This window comes from Desmodus rotundus, chromosome 4 (genome assembly GCF_022682495.2).
Source record: "Desmodus rotundus isolate HL8 chromosome 4, HLdesRot8A.1, whole genome shotgun sequence".
In the NCBI taxonomy this organism is placed as follows: Eukaryota; Metazoa; Chordata; class Mammalia; order Chiroptera; family Phyllostomidae; genus Desmodus; species Desmodus rotundus.
In genome coordinates, this window is record NC_071390.1 from 44319142 (window position 1) to 44337404 (window position 18263).

The following is an 18263-nucleotide window of genomic DNA, read 5'->3' on the forward strand; positions in this document are numbered from 1 at the left end:
GTTAAATCAGATAAAATTATTAGTATGGACAAATGATGATCAGCTTAAATTTAGGGGAAAAAAGTGTATATTTTCTGCTATGATTTACACTGTGCCATACATTGTACACATGCTGGATTTTTACTTCATCAACTTTGCTAAGCAGGTAAGTAAGTTTTTCAGAGTGTTATTCCAGACAAGAGCTATCCAAAAGGGAGGAACTTGTACAAGATTTTAAAGAGGAAATTATGCAGCAATTATTATGTGAATGCCTTCATAGTCAGACAGTGGAGGACTGAGGCAAATGTTCTAATAGGTTTCAGTTTATACTAGCTTTCTTTCCACATCCACCTCTTCCTGACAGCTTGCCTCTGAGGCCTACCACCAGCTGCTTGACTGAGGATCCTCAGAGATGCTGAAGCAATCACTGCATAGAAGGAGTAGCTTCTGATAAACCTTGCTACCACCTCCTCATTCAGGGTCCTACCTCAGCAGCTAGTAGCACATGGCTCTAAGATTTTCTTGCAAACACCAACTTGTGTCCATCCAAATCACAGTTCAGTGCTTGTTAGTGTCTCCTCTCATCCTCCAACTCCCCTTTTCTAGACCTTTACTTGGTCTAGAAACACCATCTTTCATAGTTGTTTAAAGTTTAAGCCCTATAACAAAATCTCTTATCCCATATTCCAGGTATCAGTTACTTACTGCATGCAGATACGAAGACTCAGTGTTTTGAAACAGAGACAATTATTTCTTTGTTTTAAAATTGGAAATTTAAACAGCTTTTACTGGGATAATGCATTTTGCCCCGCAAAAATATGTGGATCCTAATTAAAATAACTCAAAGGTCTAGGGCTTGGAAGAGTTGGGGCCTGGTCATGCACCTCTCTCTTTCTGTGTAAACTTAGGTTCCGTCTAGGTGATATCTCCAACTGCTACTCCAGTTGCCAAGAATGAGTATTCCAAGTCAGAGGAGATGGAAGTCACAGATTTCTTAAGGCCTGGGCCTAAAAACTAGAAAAACATCACCCCTTTCTTGTACTGGCAATCCAAGCAATTAAAGCAGATCCACACTCAGGAGGAGGGACATGAATCCAGTAAGATCTGTGTCAAAGAATTGTGGCTCTTTTTAATCTGTCACATCTCATAACAGTAGCCCAGTTTTGGCAGAGTTTACAGGAGAGTTTATTAGAGTCAAAATTCAAACCAATTCTGCACAGTTCGAGAGCCTAAGGTGAAAAAAAACCATGCTAAATGCGTGCCTGCAAAATGCTGTCTTTGTTTACATATGTCCTCATTTCATGCAAATCGTTGAAATATACACATAAACATTTTTTAGAGATGGAAATATTAAGGCTCAGAAAAGTTAGCTTGCTCACAGCCATGCAATAATCAATAGAAGAGCTGGAGTTCAAATGCAACCCCATCAGATAGCAAAACTCTGCCTTCAGTCATTCCGTACTGACTTTCCCATCTACAGTATCTGCTGCCTGGCGCCAGCACATTATTTCCTAAATAATCAGAGAGTCTTATGCTTTATAGAGAAGGAGGGTGTTTTATATGTGCGTAGGATATTCTCTGAAAGTACAGGTTGGGGCAAAAGTAGGTTTACAGTTGTTTGTACGGAAAATAATACAATTATTCATAAATAATAGTGCAAGAATAAACTCTGTGTTTCACATACGCACAACTGGAAATCCACTTTGTACCGATTCTGTAAATGTGCATCACTTGCTCCCACTGGAGAAGGTTAGGCGGAGACCATTTATCTCAGTCTCAGCCGCAGCTGTTCCCTGCCTCGGGGAAGTGGAGACTGCCTTCCGTCTCCCAAGCCCTCTGGCACCAGCGGCCTCCTCACTGCCTTTCCATCCACGTGAGAGAGCTGGCTTCCCAGGTGGGGAAGCTGAGGGTCTGTGAATGAGGTACTGCAAAAAGTCATTCAAAACATGAAGTTCAATAAATTTGATATCTGCCTCCATCATTTAGTAACAAAAACTATATTAATCTTATAAGCTTCCCTCGGTAAGAGAAAAATCATGATGGAACTAAATAGCATTGTTGTAGTAGTGATTTTATCAGTTAAGATTTTTATCGACTTTTTTGAATTCAAGGGCAGAGAGTTAGAGTTCCTGACCTTTTCTTAACACTCGCTGGTAAGGCGGGATATATTACTATGATTGACTTATTCTAATGTCCGGAATGGACATTGGGGAACACATCTACAGTGAAGTTCTACCACTTTTTTCAGTGTACTAAGCTGAATGCAAGGTGCCGGTGTATTATAGGGTCTTTGATTAAAGCACCAAATGTCATTAAGCAGCAGCCACTATAGAAATGTGTCTTATTGATGGAATAGAGATCAAGGAAATACAACACCCTCTTTTTAAAGAATGGATACATTGAGTACGGTAGAACTCACTTTTTTATAATTTTACCACTTTGTCTGGATAGAGATCTATTCCAGTCTCAGGGCAGAGAATGTTTAAGTTTATGCTAGGTGAGTATTAAAGGTTATTTAACTGTTTATTTTTCTGTCATGTATCTAGTATTAAGTATTAAGATAACATCTTGTCCTTTTTTTTCAAACTTTTTAAAAAACCATTTGAAGTTTGCCAAAAAAAATTTTAATTGAAAACAAAAGCCATCAAAGAGAAAAATTCTATTTATAAAAAATTCTTCATCAAGTAAATTACAATTAAGGCTAATATCCAAGGGGTTGATGTTTGCCCCTGAGTAAGCAGAGGCTGAAACATTAAATCATGTGTAAAAATAGCTTACTACAAATGATTACAAAGGAAGTTCTGCCAAATGATTTATTTGGAATTGGAATCTTCCTGACAGTGTTGGAATTAAATTCTGACAGGAAGATACTGTCTAATGTTGGCCTTCCTTTTCCATATCTTGAAATTAATTCTATGAAAAATGACATTCACAGCAAGAATTGATAGGACTGAGAGAGCACCCTGTATAATGCATGCCAAGGTAATTGTACGCAATGTATAATTGCACTTTAGCAAAGGAAGGTTTTATTTCATAATTTTTTCATTTTTTATCTCTTAAATATTTTATTTACTTATTTTTGAAGGGAGAGGGAGGGAGGGAGAAAGAGGAGGAAACATCAGTGTGTGGTTGCCTCTCAAGCGCCCCCTACTGCGGAACTGGCCTGCAACCCAGGCACTTGGCCTGACTGAGAATCGAACTGGTGATCCTTCGGTTTGCAGGCTGGAACTCAATCCACTGAACCGCACTAGTCAGGGTCATAATTTTTTTCTTAATTTCATCAGCATAAAACAACCATGTGCTACCATATCACTAAACAGCAAATACTGAGTATGAAACTTTTATGGCAGGTTGGTTTTAGCTTATTATTAATGAGGGGAGGGAAACAAGTTTGTAAATTCCTATAATTTCAGTGAGTTTGCTTCACTTGTTGAAATTGAGATCCATGAGCTCATATTACTTGGTCCCAAACCTTCACCCTCTCTCTCATTGGCTATAAGGCAACCAAGAGACTGAATCAGCAAACGCCATTAATCTTGGCTGCATAGAAATGCCTCAATGTTTAGGACAAACTGTATACAAATCTATGTTTCACTAATTTCTGTATTTGCATATAGTTCCCTCCAGATGATATTTAGCAACCTGATAATATATGGTAATTACATAATTATTAGATTTAGGTCATGTGCTCCTGAATTAGAAGGTGATATTTAAATTCCTTGTATTTACTGTTAAATTTAAAACTTTGTTTATGTGTAAAACTGGCAAAAGCAGCTTTCTTTTGTTTCTTTAATCTATAGCATTACCTTTTGCACAAGGAGATAGCACATCGGAGAAAATACCTGAAGAGAAGCTAAAATATACTTTCTTCTTCTTTAATAGTAATTTGGAGGAAAAGATGAGACAAAAAGTTAGTCTGGTAATTTACAACTTCAGTAAAACATATGAGAAATGACACTATATTCTCCAAAAACATGTTTTGTGTGACTGAAGTAATTCTGTTAAGTTTAAAGTTTAAAGGATACATTTCCGGTAAAACTGTAGATGTTTAACGATAAACAAATTCTTTATGTTTTGTATTAGACATCTTTTGCAATTAAAGAAAAAAGCCACTGAAGAAATTTGCTACATCTAGAAGAATCAAATTAATTTTGTCTATTCTTTGCCTATTCTGATTATTTAGCAGGTAGGTTTATTGTTTAAAAACCTCAGTCATAAATACTAGGTATCATTAACTTACCAGCAGGGAGAAGTGCTTTTTACAATATAGTCTGAACAATCATGTATTTTAGGTCCTAGTGACTTGTTTTATATTTTCATTATAAATACAGAATCCCTGCTTAAAAGGAGACTCATAATTCTTTCCTTGAACAAAGAGAGAAGTTATACACTTTTTGTTTTCTATAGAGAAAAGGAAGACATTTTTCAAATAGAAATCCCACAACTCCTAACTCTGCACTGGAAAAATCTTTAATCACTACAATTCTCTTGATGAATAACTATAAATTGGAGATAATAACAGCATATTCCTATATGATTTATTGGGTGAATAAATGAAATATGCCTAAAGTACTTAGAATGGTTCCTGGAACAAAGTAAGCAACAAATAATGGTTAACAATTATTACTTGTATTATATATTATCCTCTTAAAGATTTTCAGAAGAATTTCCACTGTTTTAGTACCATGCACAGAAATTGTTCTCCTGAGCAATCTGTCTTTTTATTACAAAGCCTGTGAATTTTGTAACCATGCATTTGCCTGACTACCAGAAATATGAGTGAGGTTGATGCTCTACCCTCAAAATATATTTGTACCTATCAAGATAGGTAAGGTTATTTTACAATAAAAAATAATTTTGGTCATTTAATGAGACAACAGTTTATTCCTTGCTTCTGCAATGAACACTTCAGACTCTATAAAAGCTGTAAGTCATAAGTTGTTCCAACATTTCAAGCTGCACTGATGTTACAGGTCTCTTTTGTACTGGAGGTAATTCACACTGTATCTCCAACCAACTGTTAGCATCTCTTCCCAACCTGACATCGTGTTAGTCATAATGTTTAGCAACATAATGTTAGTAGCTTGAAATCAGGAGTCGCTTACACCTTGGAAATCAGCAAATGCTACTAGAATTGCAGTCCTTGTTTCAGAAAGTCAGTTGCTAAATATTTACTGGCACACTATGTTAATAGGCACTATCATGAGCATCCTTACAAAATAAGAACATGGAGATTCACACACTGACTTTTAAGTACTTCCAGCTAGAATTTGAATGATTCCTAGTAAGTAGAGAAAGTTATTGCTTTAGATAGGGTGGATAAGGAAGCCTCTCTGAAAGGGACGTAATTTAAATAAATTAAGGAAGTAAGGCATGTGGCCAAAGGGAAAACAAATGAAAAGGCTCTATGAATGTGTGAGGAATAGCAAGGAGGCAGCGTGGAGAGACTGGGGAGAGTGACTCTGAGAATGATAAGAGGTGAGGTCAGAGAAGGAGACAGGAGCCAGTTCATACAGGACTTTGTGTGTCCAAGGAAGACATCTGGTTTATTTTAAGTGAATTGAAGATTTGTTTGACAGTGTTGGGAAGGAGAATAACATTACATGACTTCAAATTTTGCCTGTCACTTATAGCTCTACTTTCAAAGGATGATATCTGTGTTTCTGAATCCAGCAATGGGGGAATAAATATAATTTCCTGAGCAACAAACATGGAGGAAGAGCAGGGTTTGAAGGGAAGATGTGTAGGAAATTCACAAGCTCAGATCTTTGTCACGGTCAGACTAGGCGCTGACAGTTGTGCAGACATAGGAAACTAGACACGTTGATATATTTTATTCATATATTGGTCTATTTTGCTTTGAGCCATATACTGTGATGAGAATAGGAACTAGAAAGATGTTGAACATTTGTGCAGTGGGAATATTTGTATGCAGTATATTTAAGACAATTTCCTACAATGACCTTCACAAAAAAAGGAAAAAAAATTGAAGTCAATAAACCTAGAAATTCAGTGGTTCTGAGGCCATTCAATCAGGAAAATAGACTATTTCAAATTTAAATATGCCCCTGAATAAGTGTGCAGAATGAGTCACCCTGTTAAAGGGTGCAGCCAAGCCTGAAATCCAGTTTTGGCTGCAACTAGTATGCTTTCCACGATTCTCCTCGAAGAACTTCTTTCGCTTAATTTTTTTTCCAAGTGCCATGGTATATTTAATTCATTTACCTGAATTTTATTTATGAAATTCTTTTAAAACTTTATCTGGGGACCATTTTATTAATTCAGTGTCTTACCTAAAATTCTCGTTCTTGTCAAAACAATATACTATTTTCTCCCTCACCAAATTGCCAAGAATTGTTGACGCTTTCATAATCAAACAGCTTACTTGACTATTACAAATTGTCTGCTTATTTTCCAAGACCTTCCTGGGTATATTCTCAGTCTTTGTTTTAGTTGGTTACATTTGGATATGATAGAGGCAAGATTAAAATCTATAGTTATACACTTTGAGTACAACTTTGAATGATTATTTCAGTTTTAAGATTTCCCCAAAACCTCAAGTTATCCTTCTCTTTGTGGGGAGGGACAATAACACACTGCCCTCACTTGCACGTGGGCCAGCTGCAGGCTCCGCCCATGGATGGAATCCAAGGGGCTGTCTGAAGAGGCTGCCGCCCACACTGTCGTTTCCCATCGAGGGAAAACTTGTCAGTGTGACAATCATTTGGATGTTGTTGGAGGTTTATGTTAGCTTTTCCGGTTTGCTTTTCATTCTTGGTTTTTGATTCAAATACTGTCTTTCTCTCTATAATTCTTTGTTTTGAAGTATAAGTTAAAAGGAAAAATGGATATTGAAGTTGCTTTTTTATTAGTAAATGTGAACATAAAGAAATAATAATATAAGCTGGCATTGATTAATTTTAAGTACCTTTAATGACATATTATTCCTGAAGTCAGTCTTATGAAGTGGTGAGTATTGATATTACCATATATAAATATATAACAAGGGCATAAAATTAAACTTGTTATAGATTACACAGATAGCATGTTGGAGAGTCATAATTTGAACCCAGGAAATCTGACACTAAAATTCGTTTCTTAGACATTAGCACATGTTACTTTATTCTGCTCTACAATGAGATGCACATCAGAGACAGATATAAAATCAACTGTCATTAATATGAAGGAATCCGGCAAAAAAAAAAAACAAATAAGTCATGTTTTCCCAAGTTCCTTAGTCCATTAGGGTCATCCCAGCATTTTGGTGGTCAAGCATATTTTCTGACCTCAAAACCAGTTAAATGTGTGATTCTTCTATAAAAGTACTCTTCTTGACTTTCTTTTTTTAAAAATATTTTATTGTCATCCAAGTAGTTTTCTGCCTTTTACCCCCTCCTTTCCCCACCACCCCAGTTCTCACCAGTCCCCCCCACCCCCATTTCCACACCTCCCCTTCTTGTTATTGTCCACATGTCATTTATAATTGTTACTGTAAACCCTTCACCCTTTTCCCCCGTAATCCCTTCCCCTCTCCCCTCTGGCCACTGCCAGCCTGTTCTCAATTTCAGTGTCTTTGGTTATATTTTGCTTGCTTGTTCATTTTGTTCATTAGGTTCCTGTTAAAGGTGAGATCATATGGTATTTGTCTTTCAGCGTCTGGCTTATTTCACTTAGCATAATGCTCTCCAGTTCCATCCATGTTTGACTTTCAGTAACACCTAGCAATCACATATATTACTATACCCTTATCCATGGTGAGCTTCACTCAATGCCATTCATGTTGTCCTTTTATACACTTGCTACATTTCTTTAGTTTGAGGAACAGAACAACAGTCCTGATAGCCTGTAACGTCTTGGCATTATCAGTTATATCTTGGTGTTGCCAGGAGCTGGCCTCACTGCTGGGCCTTTGTAGTCTATTGAACACAAAGCTATTCACAGTAAGCAATTGAACATAAGCAATTTCACAGAACACCAGCTCAGCAAAGGCCACTCTGTGACTGTGATAGATTAAGAAAACATAAAAGCACACTTTAATCATAAAATTAATAACAGTGTTCAAAGCATAAATATGAGCAGAAATTTCTGTATAATGGCTCCTTTACCTATTGCAGCTTTAGCCTTAGCTTCATTTCCTTAACGATTTAAATGGAATTTAGTCAAGAACCAATCATGGGCTCACTTCTACATCCTGACAGCTTTCAATCGAAATCAAAGACCTTCTTCCCTGATCCTCACCTAGAAACTACTTAACATAAATTCAAATCTTAAAATAAGTACTTTCTAATAGCCTTAATGATACATCCTGGGGCTTCTTGTATTGAATATTCTCCATCATTAAAATGAGTGAATAAACTCAACTTTGGTCAGTTACAAGTGTGTTACTAATGATTTTCAACTTGGGGACATGAATGCATTAATGGGCTTCTAATATATGCTTGTAATCTCTACCTGAAGCAGCATCTGGAATATTTACCATATTTTTCGGACCATAAGACACACATAGATTTTAGAGGAGGAAAATAGGAAAAAAAATTTTGAAGCAGAAAATGTGGCAAAATATTTAATTACATAAATAACATAATATCCCCCCCCCAACCCAGCAAGCCAGGTAAGCTATGTTCGGACTATAAGATGCACCCCCATTTCCTCCCAAATTTGGGGGGAAAGTGTGTCTTATAGTCTGAAAAATATGGTAAACCTCCTTGAAATTTACAGTCTCCATAAGGGATATAAAATCTTGCAGAGCAAGACACCACACATTCATTCAAATAGATACACTCAGGTCCTTGCACAATATCTTTGTACAGTTATCCAGTTTCTACCAAAACCATTTCTCAACTCGGCTGAGTGTTTGCCTCATTTTCTTTGTAAGGTCCAGCCTGATTTGAACTTCCCCAGCTTCCCTTTCCCTCCCTGTATGGCTGAAGCCTTTAGAAATATATGAAAACTCTGTTGACAATGACTTCCAATTAAATCAAGCTCTGCTAATTTCTGCCTTGTTTTACAATTTTACTTTCTCCTGTTATGACATTCCCTCCAAGTCCTAATTACTCCTGTATTTAAGCACACGGCCTAAAGATGAATCGAAATAAAATGTACTTGTTTGGGTGACCTTTAATCACTCTGATACACATTGACCAATGATAGTACAACTCATTTTTTAAAAAAATTATTTTGGTTACTGTTTGCCAACAAATAGAATAATCCTTCTGAAACCATTACTGTTATCCTGAACTCAAATTTTTGTTAAATATGTTATCATTAAACATTAAGTAATACCTTTTATGTTAAAACAAAGCAAAATTAGCAATGTTAATCATTAAAATTATAGGACTCTTTAAATGTTATTAAATTTAACAAATAGCTCTTTTGTTAACATTTTAGTGCAATTTTGTGAAACATTATTACATATATAATAATTACATTTAGCTTTTATTTGAATTTATTAATAATAACATCTTCACCAAATTTAATACTGATTCTTACGGGATTAACTGTTGAGCTCTTGGAGTATATATATAGGCTATTAAGGAATAAACATTACATTTCAAAACATAGATAATTAAATTTTGGTCATGCAACTATTCCAAGAAAAAGAATGAGGAAAACTTATTCTGCTAAATCTAATCAAATTTGGATAATGTTAGGGGTAGAATTTCAGATATAGAACTTGGATACATTTTTTTATATCTATAAAATAAAGTCATTGTTTTTAATTGTTATTTATTTATAGAAAAATTATTCCTAAAGTTTATAAATTATGTTATAATTTTTTATTTATGCTTTTTGAGAGCCTTTTACTTAGAAACATTTTTTCCCAAAGGGTTTCAATGTAATCCTAATACTAACTACCCAAGGTCAGCACAGACTTCACTTCACAGGTTAGAGACACAGTGCACACCAGTCTGCCATCCCTCCAGCTGCCAGCTGCAAACACCGGGACCCCCAGACAACCTCACTTCTGACCAACATGGTGTAAATTCCCAAGGGTCCCACTGGCTCCTTCAAGTTTGATTCACTAGAATGATGCACAGAACTAAGGAAAGTTTATGCTTATGATGATAGTTCTATTTTAAAGGACACAAATCAGGACCAGCCAAATTAAGAGAAACTTTGGGTTAAGTGTGGAAGGGTGAAGCTTCCATGCCCTGAGGACACATCATCCTCCTGCCATATCTATATATGTATATGTATATGTATATGTATATGTATATGTATATGTGTGGCAACATTAATGAATTATATGTTTGTCTATATCTATGTCTATGTCTAAATCTATCCGCATCTATATTTCTGTCTATCTCGGCAACCTTGAAGGTCACTAAATTTCAGTGTCCGGAGTTTTTATCATTTAGGCAAGATTAGTTGCATCATTGGCCACACTAATGAATGTAATTTCCAGAGTCCCTCCCAACACAGAGGTCAGGCTGGTATCACCTGGATGAATGCTCCAACACTGTAAACACATGGTTGGTTCTTCTGGTATGACCAGAAACATGAGTCATTTCCTTCGCATAAATCAGGTATAGTCCAAGGGACCCACTATAAGTCACAAAATGCTCCTACCACCCAGGAAAATCCAAGGATTTTGAGGTTACATCCCAGTAGCCAGGAACAAAAGTGAGCCACGGGTGTTATTACACAATAGTGGAATTACACAAGTATACAGAACACTCATTTCCAAGTGTTTGCTATTCTTCTTTTACCTGTCTTGACAGATGCTGTCAGAGAGTGTTCCAAGTTAGCTGAGCATCATTTGCAATACTGTTTCTATTTTTTTCCTCCATCAGCTCCTCAGCCCAGCAGCAATATGGTTGCCAGCATTTCTTAACTGATTTTTGAACTTAAATAACAAAAGTGAATGTTTGCCATGTAACTCGATCCAAGGACAATAAGGAACAACTCATAAAAGTCATCTATGTCTAGTGAAAGCTTTTCTAGTCTATTCTGTACACACTGAACATACTTCTGGCTTCCTTGTGGTATCTTAGGATTCTCTGTGCACTGCGAATATAACTGAAGGATTTATAGCGTTTTTCTATAATAGTTGTATATATTAACTTCAGTATTTACTTGTGAGACACCAGATACAGTGTTAAAGTTTTCATGTATAATTCATCTGCTTCTTGTAACATATCAGATAGTCATATTAGATTTTATTAGCAGATAATTAAATTACAACTAAAAATTTCTGTGCAAAATGAAAACACACACATATGCACACAAGGAAGTGACAAATCAAGGATTAGAATACAAATTTCTGGTTGCAAAGCAGATTTTTTTGGATCTCTGCATAGAAGAGGAAGATTGTAAGTACACAAAACCATTTGAAGCAAAAATGTGCAAATCAAACTTTTTCCCGAACTCAAGATGTTTCCACTTCATTGTTTTTTATTTCCACTAGCTTCTACAGCTGTAATTTCATTGAGAGTAGAGAGTAGGACAGCGGCATAAGAAAAGGAAGAAGCAGTAAAATCCCATTTTCTTCATACTTTAGTCAACATAAAATCTGTGAGGTCTAAACCAGTTTCAGGCCAGTCTTTAAGCATATCCTTTTAACTAGCCATATCTGGGCTAATTAACTAAAGGTATAAATATTTTCATCAGTGAAGTACCCAGGCTATAGCAATAGATGTAGAGCTACCGGGTAGAGTCCATATTGGGAGGAAGGCATTGCTGCTGATAAATCAGGGCAGGGCAGGCTCTCAAAGGATAGGGAAACAGATTTTGCTAGATCAGTGCCTTTCTTTTTTTTATGCTGCACAACTTATAAAATTTCTATTTCTAATTAAATCAGTGCCTTTCTTACTCAGCACTTGAATTATTCAAGAATACTTTAACAGATTGGTACCTATGGTCCAACATTTAATTGGAATATTTATAACCATCAGATTCTCCAGATTCTTCAACCACACTCAGTATTAGTGATGCCATGACCTAATCCAGGGGAAAAGAAGCAGAGTTTGTGCTCCCATGAGCTGAACCTTATCTATGCCCACAGCTTTGGAGCTTTACAGCAATCTCTTAAGTCTTCAATTCTACCCTCAGCTCTGGTTTAATCTTTTACCTGAGTTGTTCTGATACTGAGCTGGATCCCAGCATCATAATCACAGGTCTATTTCATTACAGGCATCTTTAACAGATCCATAAGAATATCTAGAGAGGGAAGTTCCCAATGATTTAACTGTTCTATTTTTGCAAGTATCCTGGGAAACATGGCTAATGGCCTTGATAGAGCATATTATTTTCATGTCAGCTCCATTGAGACCTTTGGTTGTGCTAATGGAAATCATCTCAAATTAATTTATATAAAGGTATTGTCTATTATTTGGATGGAGATGCCTTGAAATCCAAGAACAAGAAGTAAAACTGGATCTGAGAACTAGGAATCTGCCAGGAAACATGAAAGGCAGTTTTTACATTTATAAATTAGAACAGTATATTTTTCTCTCATCTCTGCTTTATTTATCTCTTCTTTTTTAATTGACATCTTCTGTTTATTATGGCCCATTAATGTTACTAGCCCTAGAGCTAAAAAACCTTTTATGTACGTAGTTTATTATTTGCTTCCTTTTGAGTCTGATATCCATTTTGGTCCAGTCAGCCATGACCAAGAGGTGTTAAATCACACAGTACAGGAATACCTAAAAGATGTTTGTGAGTTCTCTGCTTTCCAAAGCATCTTTAAAATTTAGTAGAGGAGAATAACAGTGCCTTCCATAGAGTGTTAGAGGTGGTATGGAAATTACTGAAGAGCCAATTGGGACTATCCGGTAGTATAAAGCACTTGTGTTCCCAGACACTCAACCTCATTTCAATCAAAGACATCTATCACTTTTATTTGTTTTGAAAAACTTCCTCATAATATTTCATTTAAGAGACGGTTTTGTTACAAAAATGAAAAATTAAAATCACCACTCTAAGGAGAATGTGATTTTTTCCCCTTTTATGCTTATTTTATCTTCTGGAATGTAAAAACCATGTTAATAGATTTAAGTACACTTGAAAACTATATATTAATAGAAATCTCTTGATTTAGATTTATAAAGTGAAGCCCTAATCACATAAGAATATAAAAGTCAATATCCTTACCGATGAAATTTGTCCAGAGAAACACATTTCCCGCCACAAATGGTCCATTCAGTGGGGCCCCATTTCATCTCTGGTGTTGTAAAGGCATGTGTTAAATTGAACAGGATGCAGTATGTATACACTCAATTATCTGAGTACAAAAATTAAAATGGATATATGATTTATAACACACGGCTATACTCTTATATCACTATAGATTTGTTTCCATATATTGCCAAAGTCAAATAAAATTTAATATGAAACAATAAGTCCCATGATATTTCAGTGTAAAATCATCTGATTGATTCTGATATAAAATCAGGAGGAATCAAATCAAGAAAACAGAAAAAGCAAATAAAATATAAACAAGGTTACCTTGAAAACAATTTCACTACTTTATTCTCTCCATTACCTGGAATATTAGTGGTCATGTAGAAAAACTCGAGGCCAACATGGAGACAAAAATAATGTGTACATCAGAGAGAAAGTATGTGGTAGCTTTTCCTGCTACAACCCAGAATAATGCAACATGCTTAAGAATCACATAAGAAATAGTTGTTGAAAGAATGAATAAATGTTAAAATATGTAACTTTACATTTTAAGAATTTATGTACAACACTTCTGGAAATGTGCTAGTACATGATTTAATAAGCTTCGAGAATTTATTCTGTTTCTCATGGCATACTCGAAAACTGGGGTGTAGAGAAGAAACATAGATGGATAGATAGCCGATAGATACAGAGAGTTGTTAGACAGCAATTTGCTTTCACATACATGTGCTTATAAGCATATGTAAAAATCTTTTTAAAATCTTCAGAATTCTTCAATGTGTGTATATATATTACATACTATATATTTTGTATAAATTATATACACTAAATAGCATATAAAATATTCCTAATAGCACCGTTCATAATAGTCCCAAATTTACAGTCCGAAACTTTATAATATTTATATTTAGAAAATGTAACATTTTATAGAAATGAGAATGAAATGTTAATATTGTACAGTAATATGAGTGATTCTTAGACATGTAATATTAAACAAAATAAAGAGAACATAGCCATACTAATACCACACATTTCCCTTTCTACAAAGGTCACAACCAGGCACACTGACTGATGCTGAGGCACATCAGCTTCATCACTACTTCGGGGGCAGCGACTGAAGGGCAAGAGGGTGAAAAGTTGCTCACAACTTTTATTTCTTGACTTTTGTTGTAGTTTCCTCTTCTGTGAAATGCATACAGCTGCGTTCTTAATCTGTACACTTGTCTGTATATATGTTGTTTCCAAAATTATTAAAATAAAGTAGTTTACATTTGTATTTCCCTAAGTGGACAAGGTGTCAAACTTCTGTTTATGTGTTTATTTGACTCTCATATATCTTTTTTGGTGAACTATGTTTTTTCCATGTTCAATTTGATTGTTTACTTTTATATATTTAGTATTGAGTGCTTTATATATTCTAGGTCCTCGACCTTTACCAAATATACAGTTGAAAAATATAGGGTGTGGCACAAATAGCGCCCCTGTTTAATACAAACACTTTTATTACAAAATCATAAGCATGTAAATCTGTAACATAACAATATCACACTCAAACACACTATATGACATTTTAGGTGAAATGTTCAAATTAAAACTATAAATTATTACATCCATATTGTTACCCTACCAACCATACTCAAGCAGGCCTTATTTCTACTGGGCCTTGTATTTTCTTATGCTCAGTGGCTTGTCTGTTTATATTCTTAATGGTGTCTTTCAGAGAGCAATATTTTACTTTTGATAAAGCCCAGTTTTCAATTTCTGTTTTTGTGGACTGTGCTTTTGGTGTTGAGTTTAAAGATTTTCTCCTAGGCTGTTATTTTGTGAAAGTGTTAGTTTTTGCATTTTACATTGATATCTGTGATTGATTTTGAGTTAAATTTTGCACAAATTGTGAGACTTTTTTTCTTGGCTATGGATGTCCACTAGCTCTAGCATAATTTGTTAAAAACACTATGTTTTCTCCATTAAGGTGGTTTTACACATTTGTCAAATATCGGTAGGCACGTTTGTACGGGTGGATTTCTAGGTTCTCTGTTCCACTTATCTTTGGGTTTATCATCTGAGAAAACACAGTCTTTTTTCTAACAGAAACATTTTTTAAATGATTTTATTTATTTATTTTTAGAGAGAGGAGAAGGGAGGGAGAAAGAGAGGGAGAGAACCATCAATGTGTGGTTGCCTCTCATGCACCCCCAACTGGGGACCTGGCCCACAACCCAGGCATGTGCCCTGTCTGGGAATCGAACTGGTGACCCTTTGGTTTGCAGGCTGGCACTCAGTCCACTGACCCACACCAGCCAGTGCACAGTCTTAATTAATATAGCTGTGTAGTCTCGAAATTTGGTAGACTAATTTTCCCTTTTTATTCTTATTTTCCAAAAGTTTTATGAATTCTAGTTGCTTTGTATTTTAATGTAAATTTTAGAATAATGTCTATAGTTATAAACAATTATGATGTTTTTTAATAGCAATTGCATTTAATTTGTATATCCATTTAGGGATAGTTGACATCTGTATATGTTCAGTCCTCTAATTCATGCACACCATATAATTTTCTATTTATTTAGACCTTGTATTTTTTTTCACTTCAGTGCTCTATAGTTTTCAGCATTCACTTCCTGTCCATGGTTTGTTGTATTTACATCTAAATATTTTACTGTACACTTGTACGGCTTAAATTTTAAAAGAAACGTGAAAAATATCCTGTGTGGACAAGATGCAGAGAAGCTGTATCACTGATATGATAAATTGCTGGTGAGAGGGTAGCATTGTGTAGCCACTTTGGAAAATCACTTACTGATTTCCTAAAAATATCGAAACATGCAACTACCATACAACCTACCAGTTGTATTCCCGAGCAATTATCAGCAAGACAAAAGATTTATGTTCCCCCAAGAACCTGTACAAGAGTGTTTATAGCAGCTTTATTCATAAAAGTAAAAATGTGGAATCGCCATTAAACAAATTATCGTAGACTACAACTGAGAAATTAAACATAAACAATCAAAATGTCCTATTGATGCACCTATAAAACTAGATGAATTTTCTGAGAATTAGAAATATACCAAAAGAAAAATCTAATTATAAAAGATCATATAATGCATTGTTTTATTTATATAATATTTTTGAAATAATGAAACTAGAGTGATGAAGCTTTTAGTCATTGCTAGAAGTTAAGGAGAATTTGAGGGTGGGAGATAAGTTAGTATGGCGCTAAAAGAAAACCATGAGGAATGTCTGTAGTAATAAAAACTCCTGTATCTTGAGTGTATCGATGTTAACGACCTGGTAGTGATACTGCACTTCAGTATCGCAAGGTATTATTACTATTGAGAGAAAATGGGTAAAGGGGACATGAGATGTCTCTTTCCTCTTCCTTAAAATAGCATGTGAATCTACAATTGCCTTTATTTTTTTGTTTTTGAAATATATTTATTTTTAGAGAAAGGGAAAAGGAGATAGAAAGAGAGGGCAAAGAACATTGACATGAGAGAGAACCACGGATCCACTGCCTCCTGTATGCACCCCGGCAGGGACTGAACCGCAACCCGGACACGTGCCCCTGCCGGAACTGAACGGCAATGATTTGCTCTGCCATCTGATGCCCTACCAATGGAGGTGGTCAGTGCTATGACTACCTTTATATAGTAGGTTTAATTAAACAATGTGCCAGTGCAAACCAGAGAAAGAGAGGGAGAGAGAGAGGGACCAACCAAAATTTAGGATGTGAATAGAGAATATGTTACAAGATACAAGAAAAAAAATAATACGGAATGATCAGTAGTGTCAGACTGCAAAATCAATGAAGACACTGACTGTTTCCATGGTATTTACTATTGTATTACCAGCTGATTACCAACAACCAACACCAAATACATGCTAAAGACATATTAGTTTTATTCATTTTCTTTGGTAGTCATGTACCTCTTTCCTTAATTGTAGTTAATTATACATTAAAGATCATAATTTAGATGATCATTATATTTCTATGACCATTCTTCTTTGGCTGCATCTTAAGACTGGCCCCTATGGAGGCAGGTTTGCGAGTGTCCTGAAGTGACAAATATGTACCACACACAGTGAGCCAACAGCTCTCTTCAACTATAAAAACCTGACATCATTTTCTTCCTGGCTGTCAGATATGCCATCCTGTGCAATAATTATGACAGTTCCCCACACACTTTTGACCATGGACTGTAGTCTTATAATCCCTTTATGTAACAACATATTATCTTAACAAATGCCTAACAGCACTAAAACCTTCATAATTTGTCAGCCTCTGACCGACTATTTACCTCTGTGAGAGGGGTTTTCTTGAGCATACACAGAATTATTCATTCTGGGATGCACATTGAAAGCTATTGCTCACAAAAAGTGAAGTGTCAACTAATAAACCCGGTAATGAAATTTAGAAATAGTGTTTATACTTTTTATAATAATTTGAATTAAATGATTTTGATGATGCTAATATGATTTAGGCATATTTATTCTCAACATGATTTATAAGCTGCATGATTGGCTTATTTTACCAGCTAAGCAGTTATATTAGAATGTGCATAACTTATTAATTGTGATAATTATAATTCAACAACAAGCTCTTAAAATAAGAAAAAACAGATTTATTTCTAAAACTAAAATGCATCAGTATAACTATAGACCTAAGTCTCTTTATTATTTTCCTTTATTCCTTTGCCTATTTACTAAAGAGGTTACATCATACATTATTGTAATTGCTTTTTTTTTTAATGTTTCTCTTTCTTGTCTTAGAGTATGAGTTACTTGAGGGCAACTTATTTATACTATTCTTCTTTGACACTCCAGGTTCTTTCTCATTGTCTGGGGCTAATTCTGGTGGTCCATAAACATTTTCTTAATGAATACACAGATCAATATAAGAATGGAATATAAAATGTAAATCTAACTGAAGTCTCTCTCTTCTTTGCCTCACTCATCATCTTGGATATAAAAAAGACACAATAGTTACCGTCTCTTAGTCAATAATATAATTTCCTTTTTAAGAATCAAAGAAAAGGCTGATGTAAAACATCAAAGCATCCTAGAACATATGCTGTTAACTCCAATTACTGATAAATTGTAAGATAATTTTAAGGGATTCTCAAAAATATAATCCTAGACTTTGAAAGAACAAAAACTGG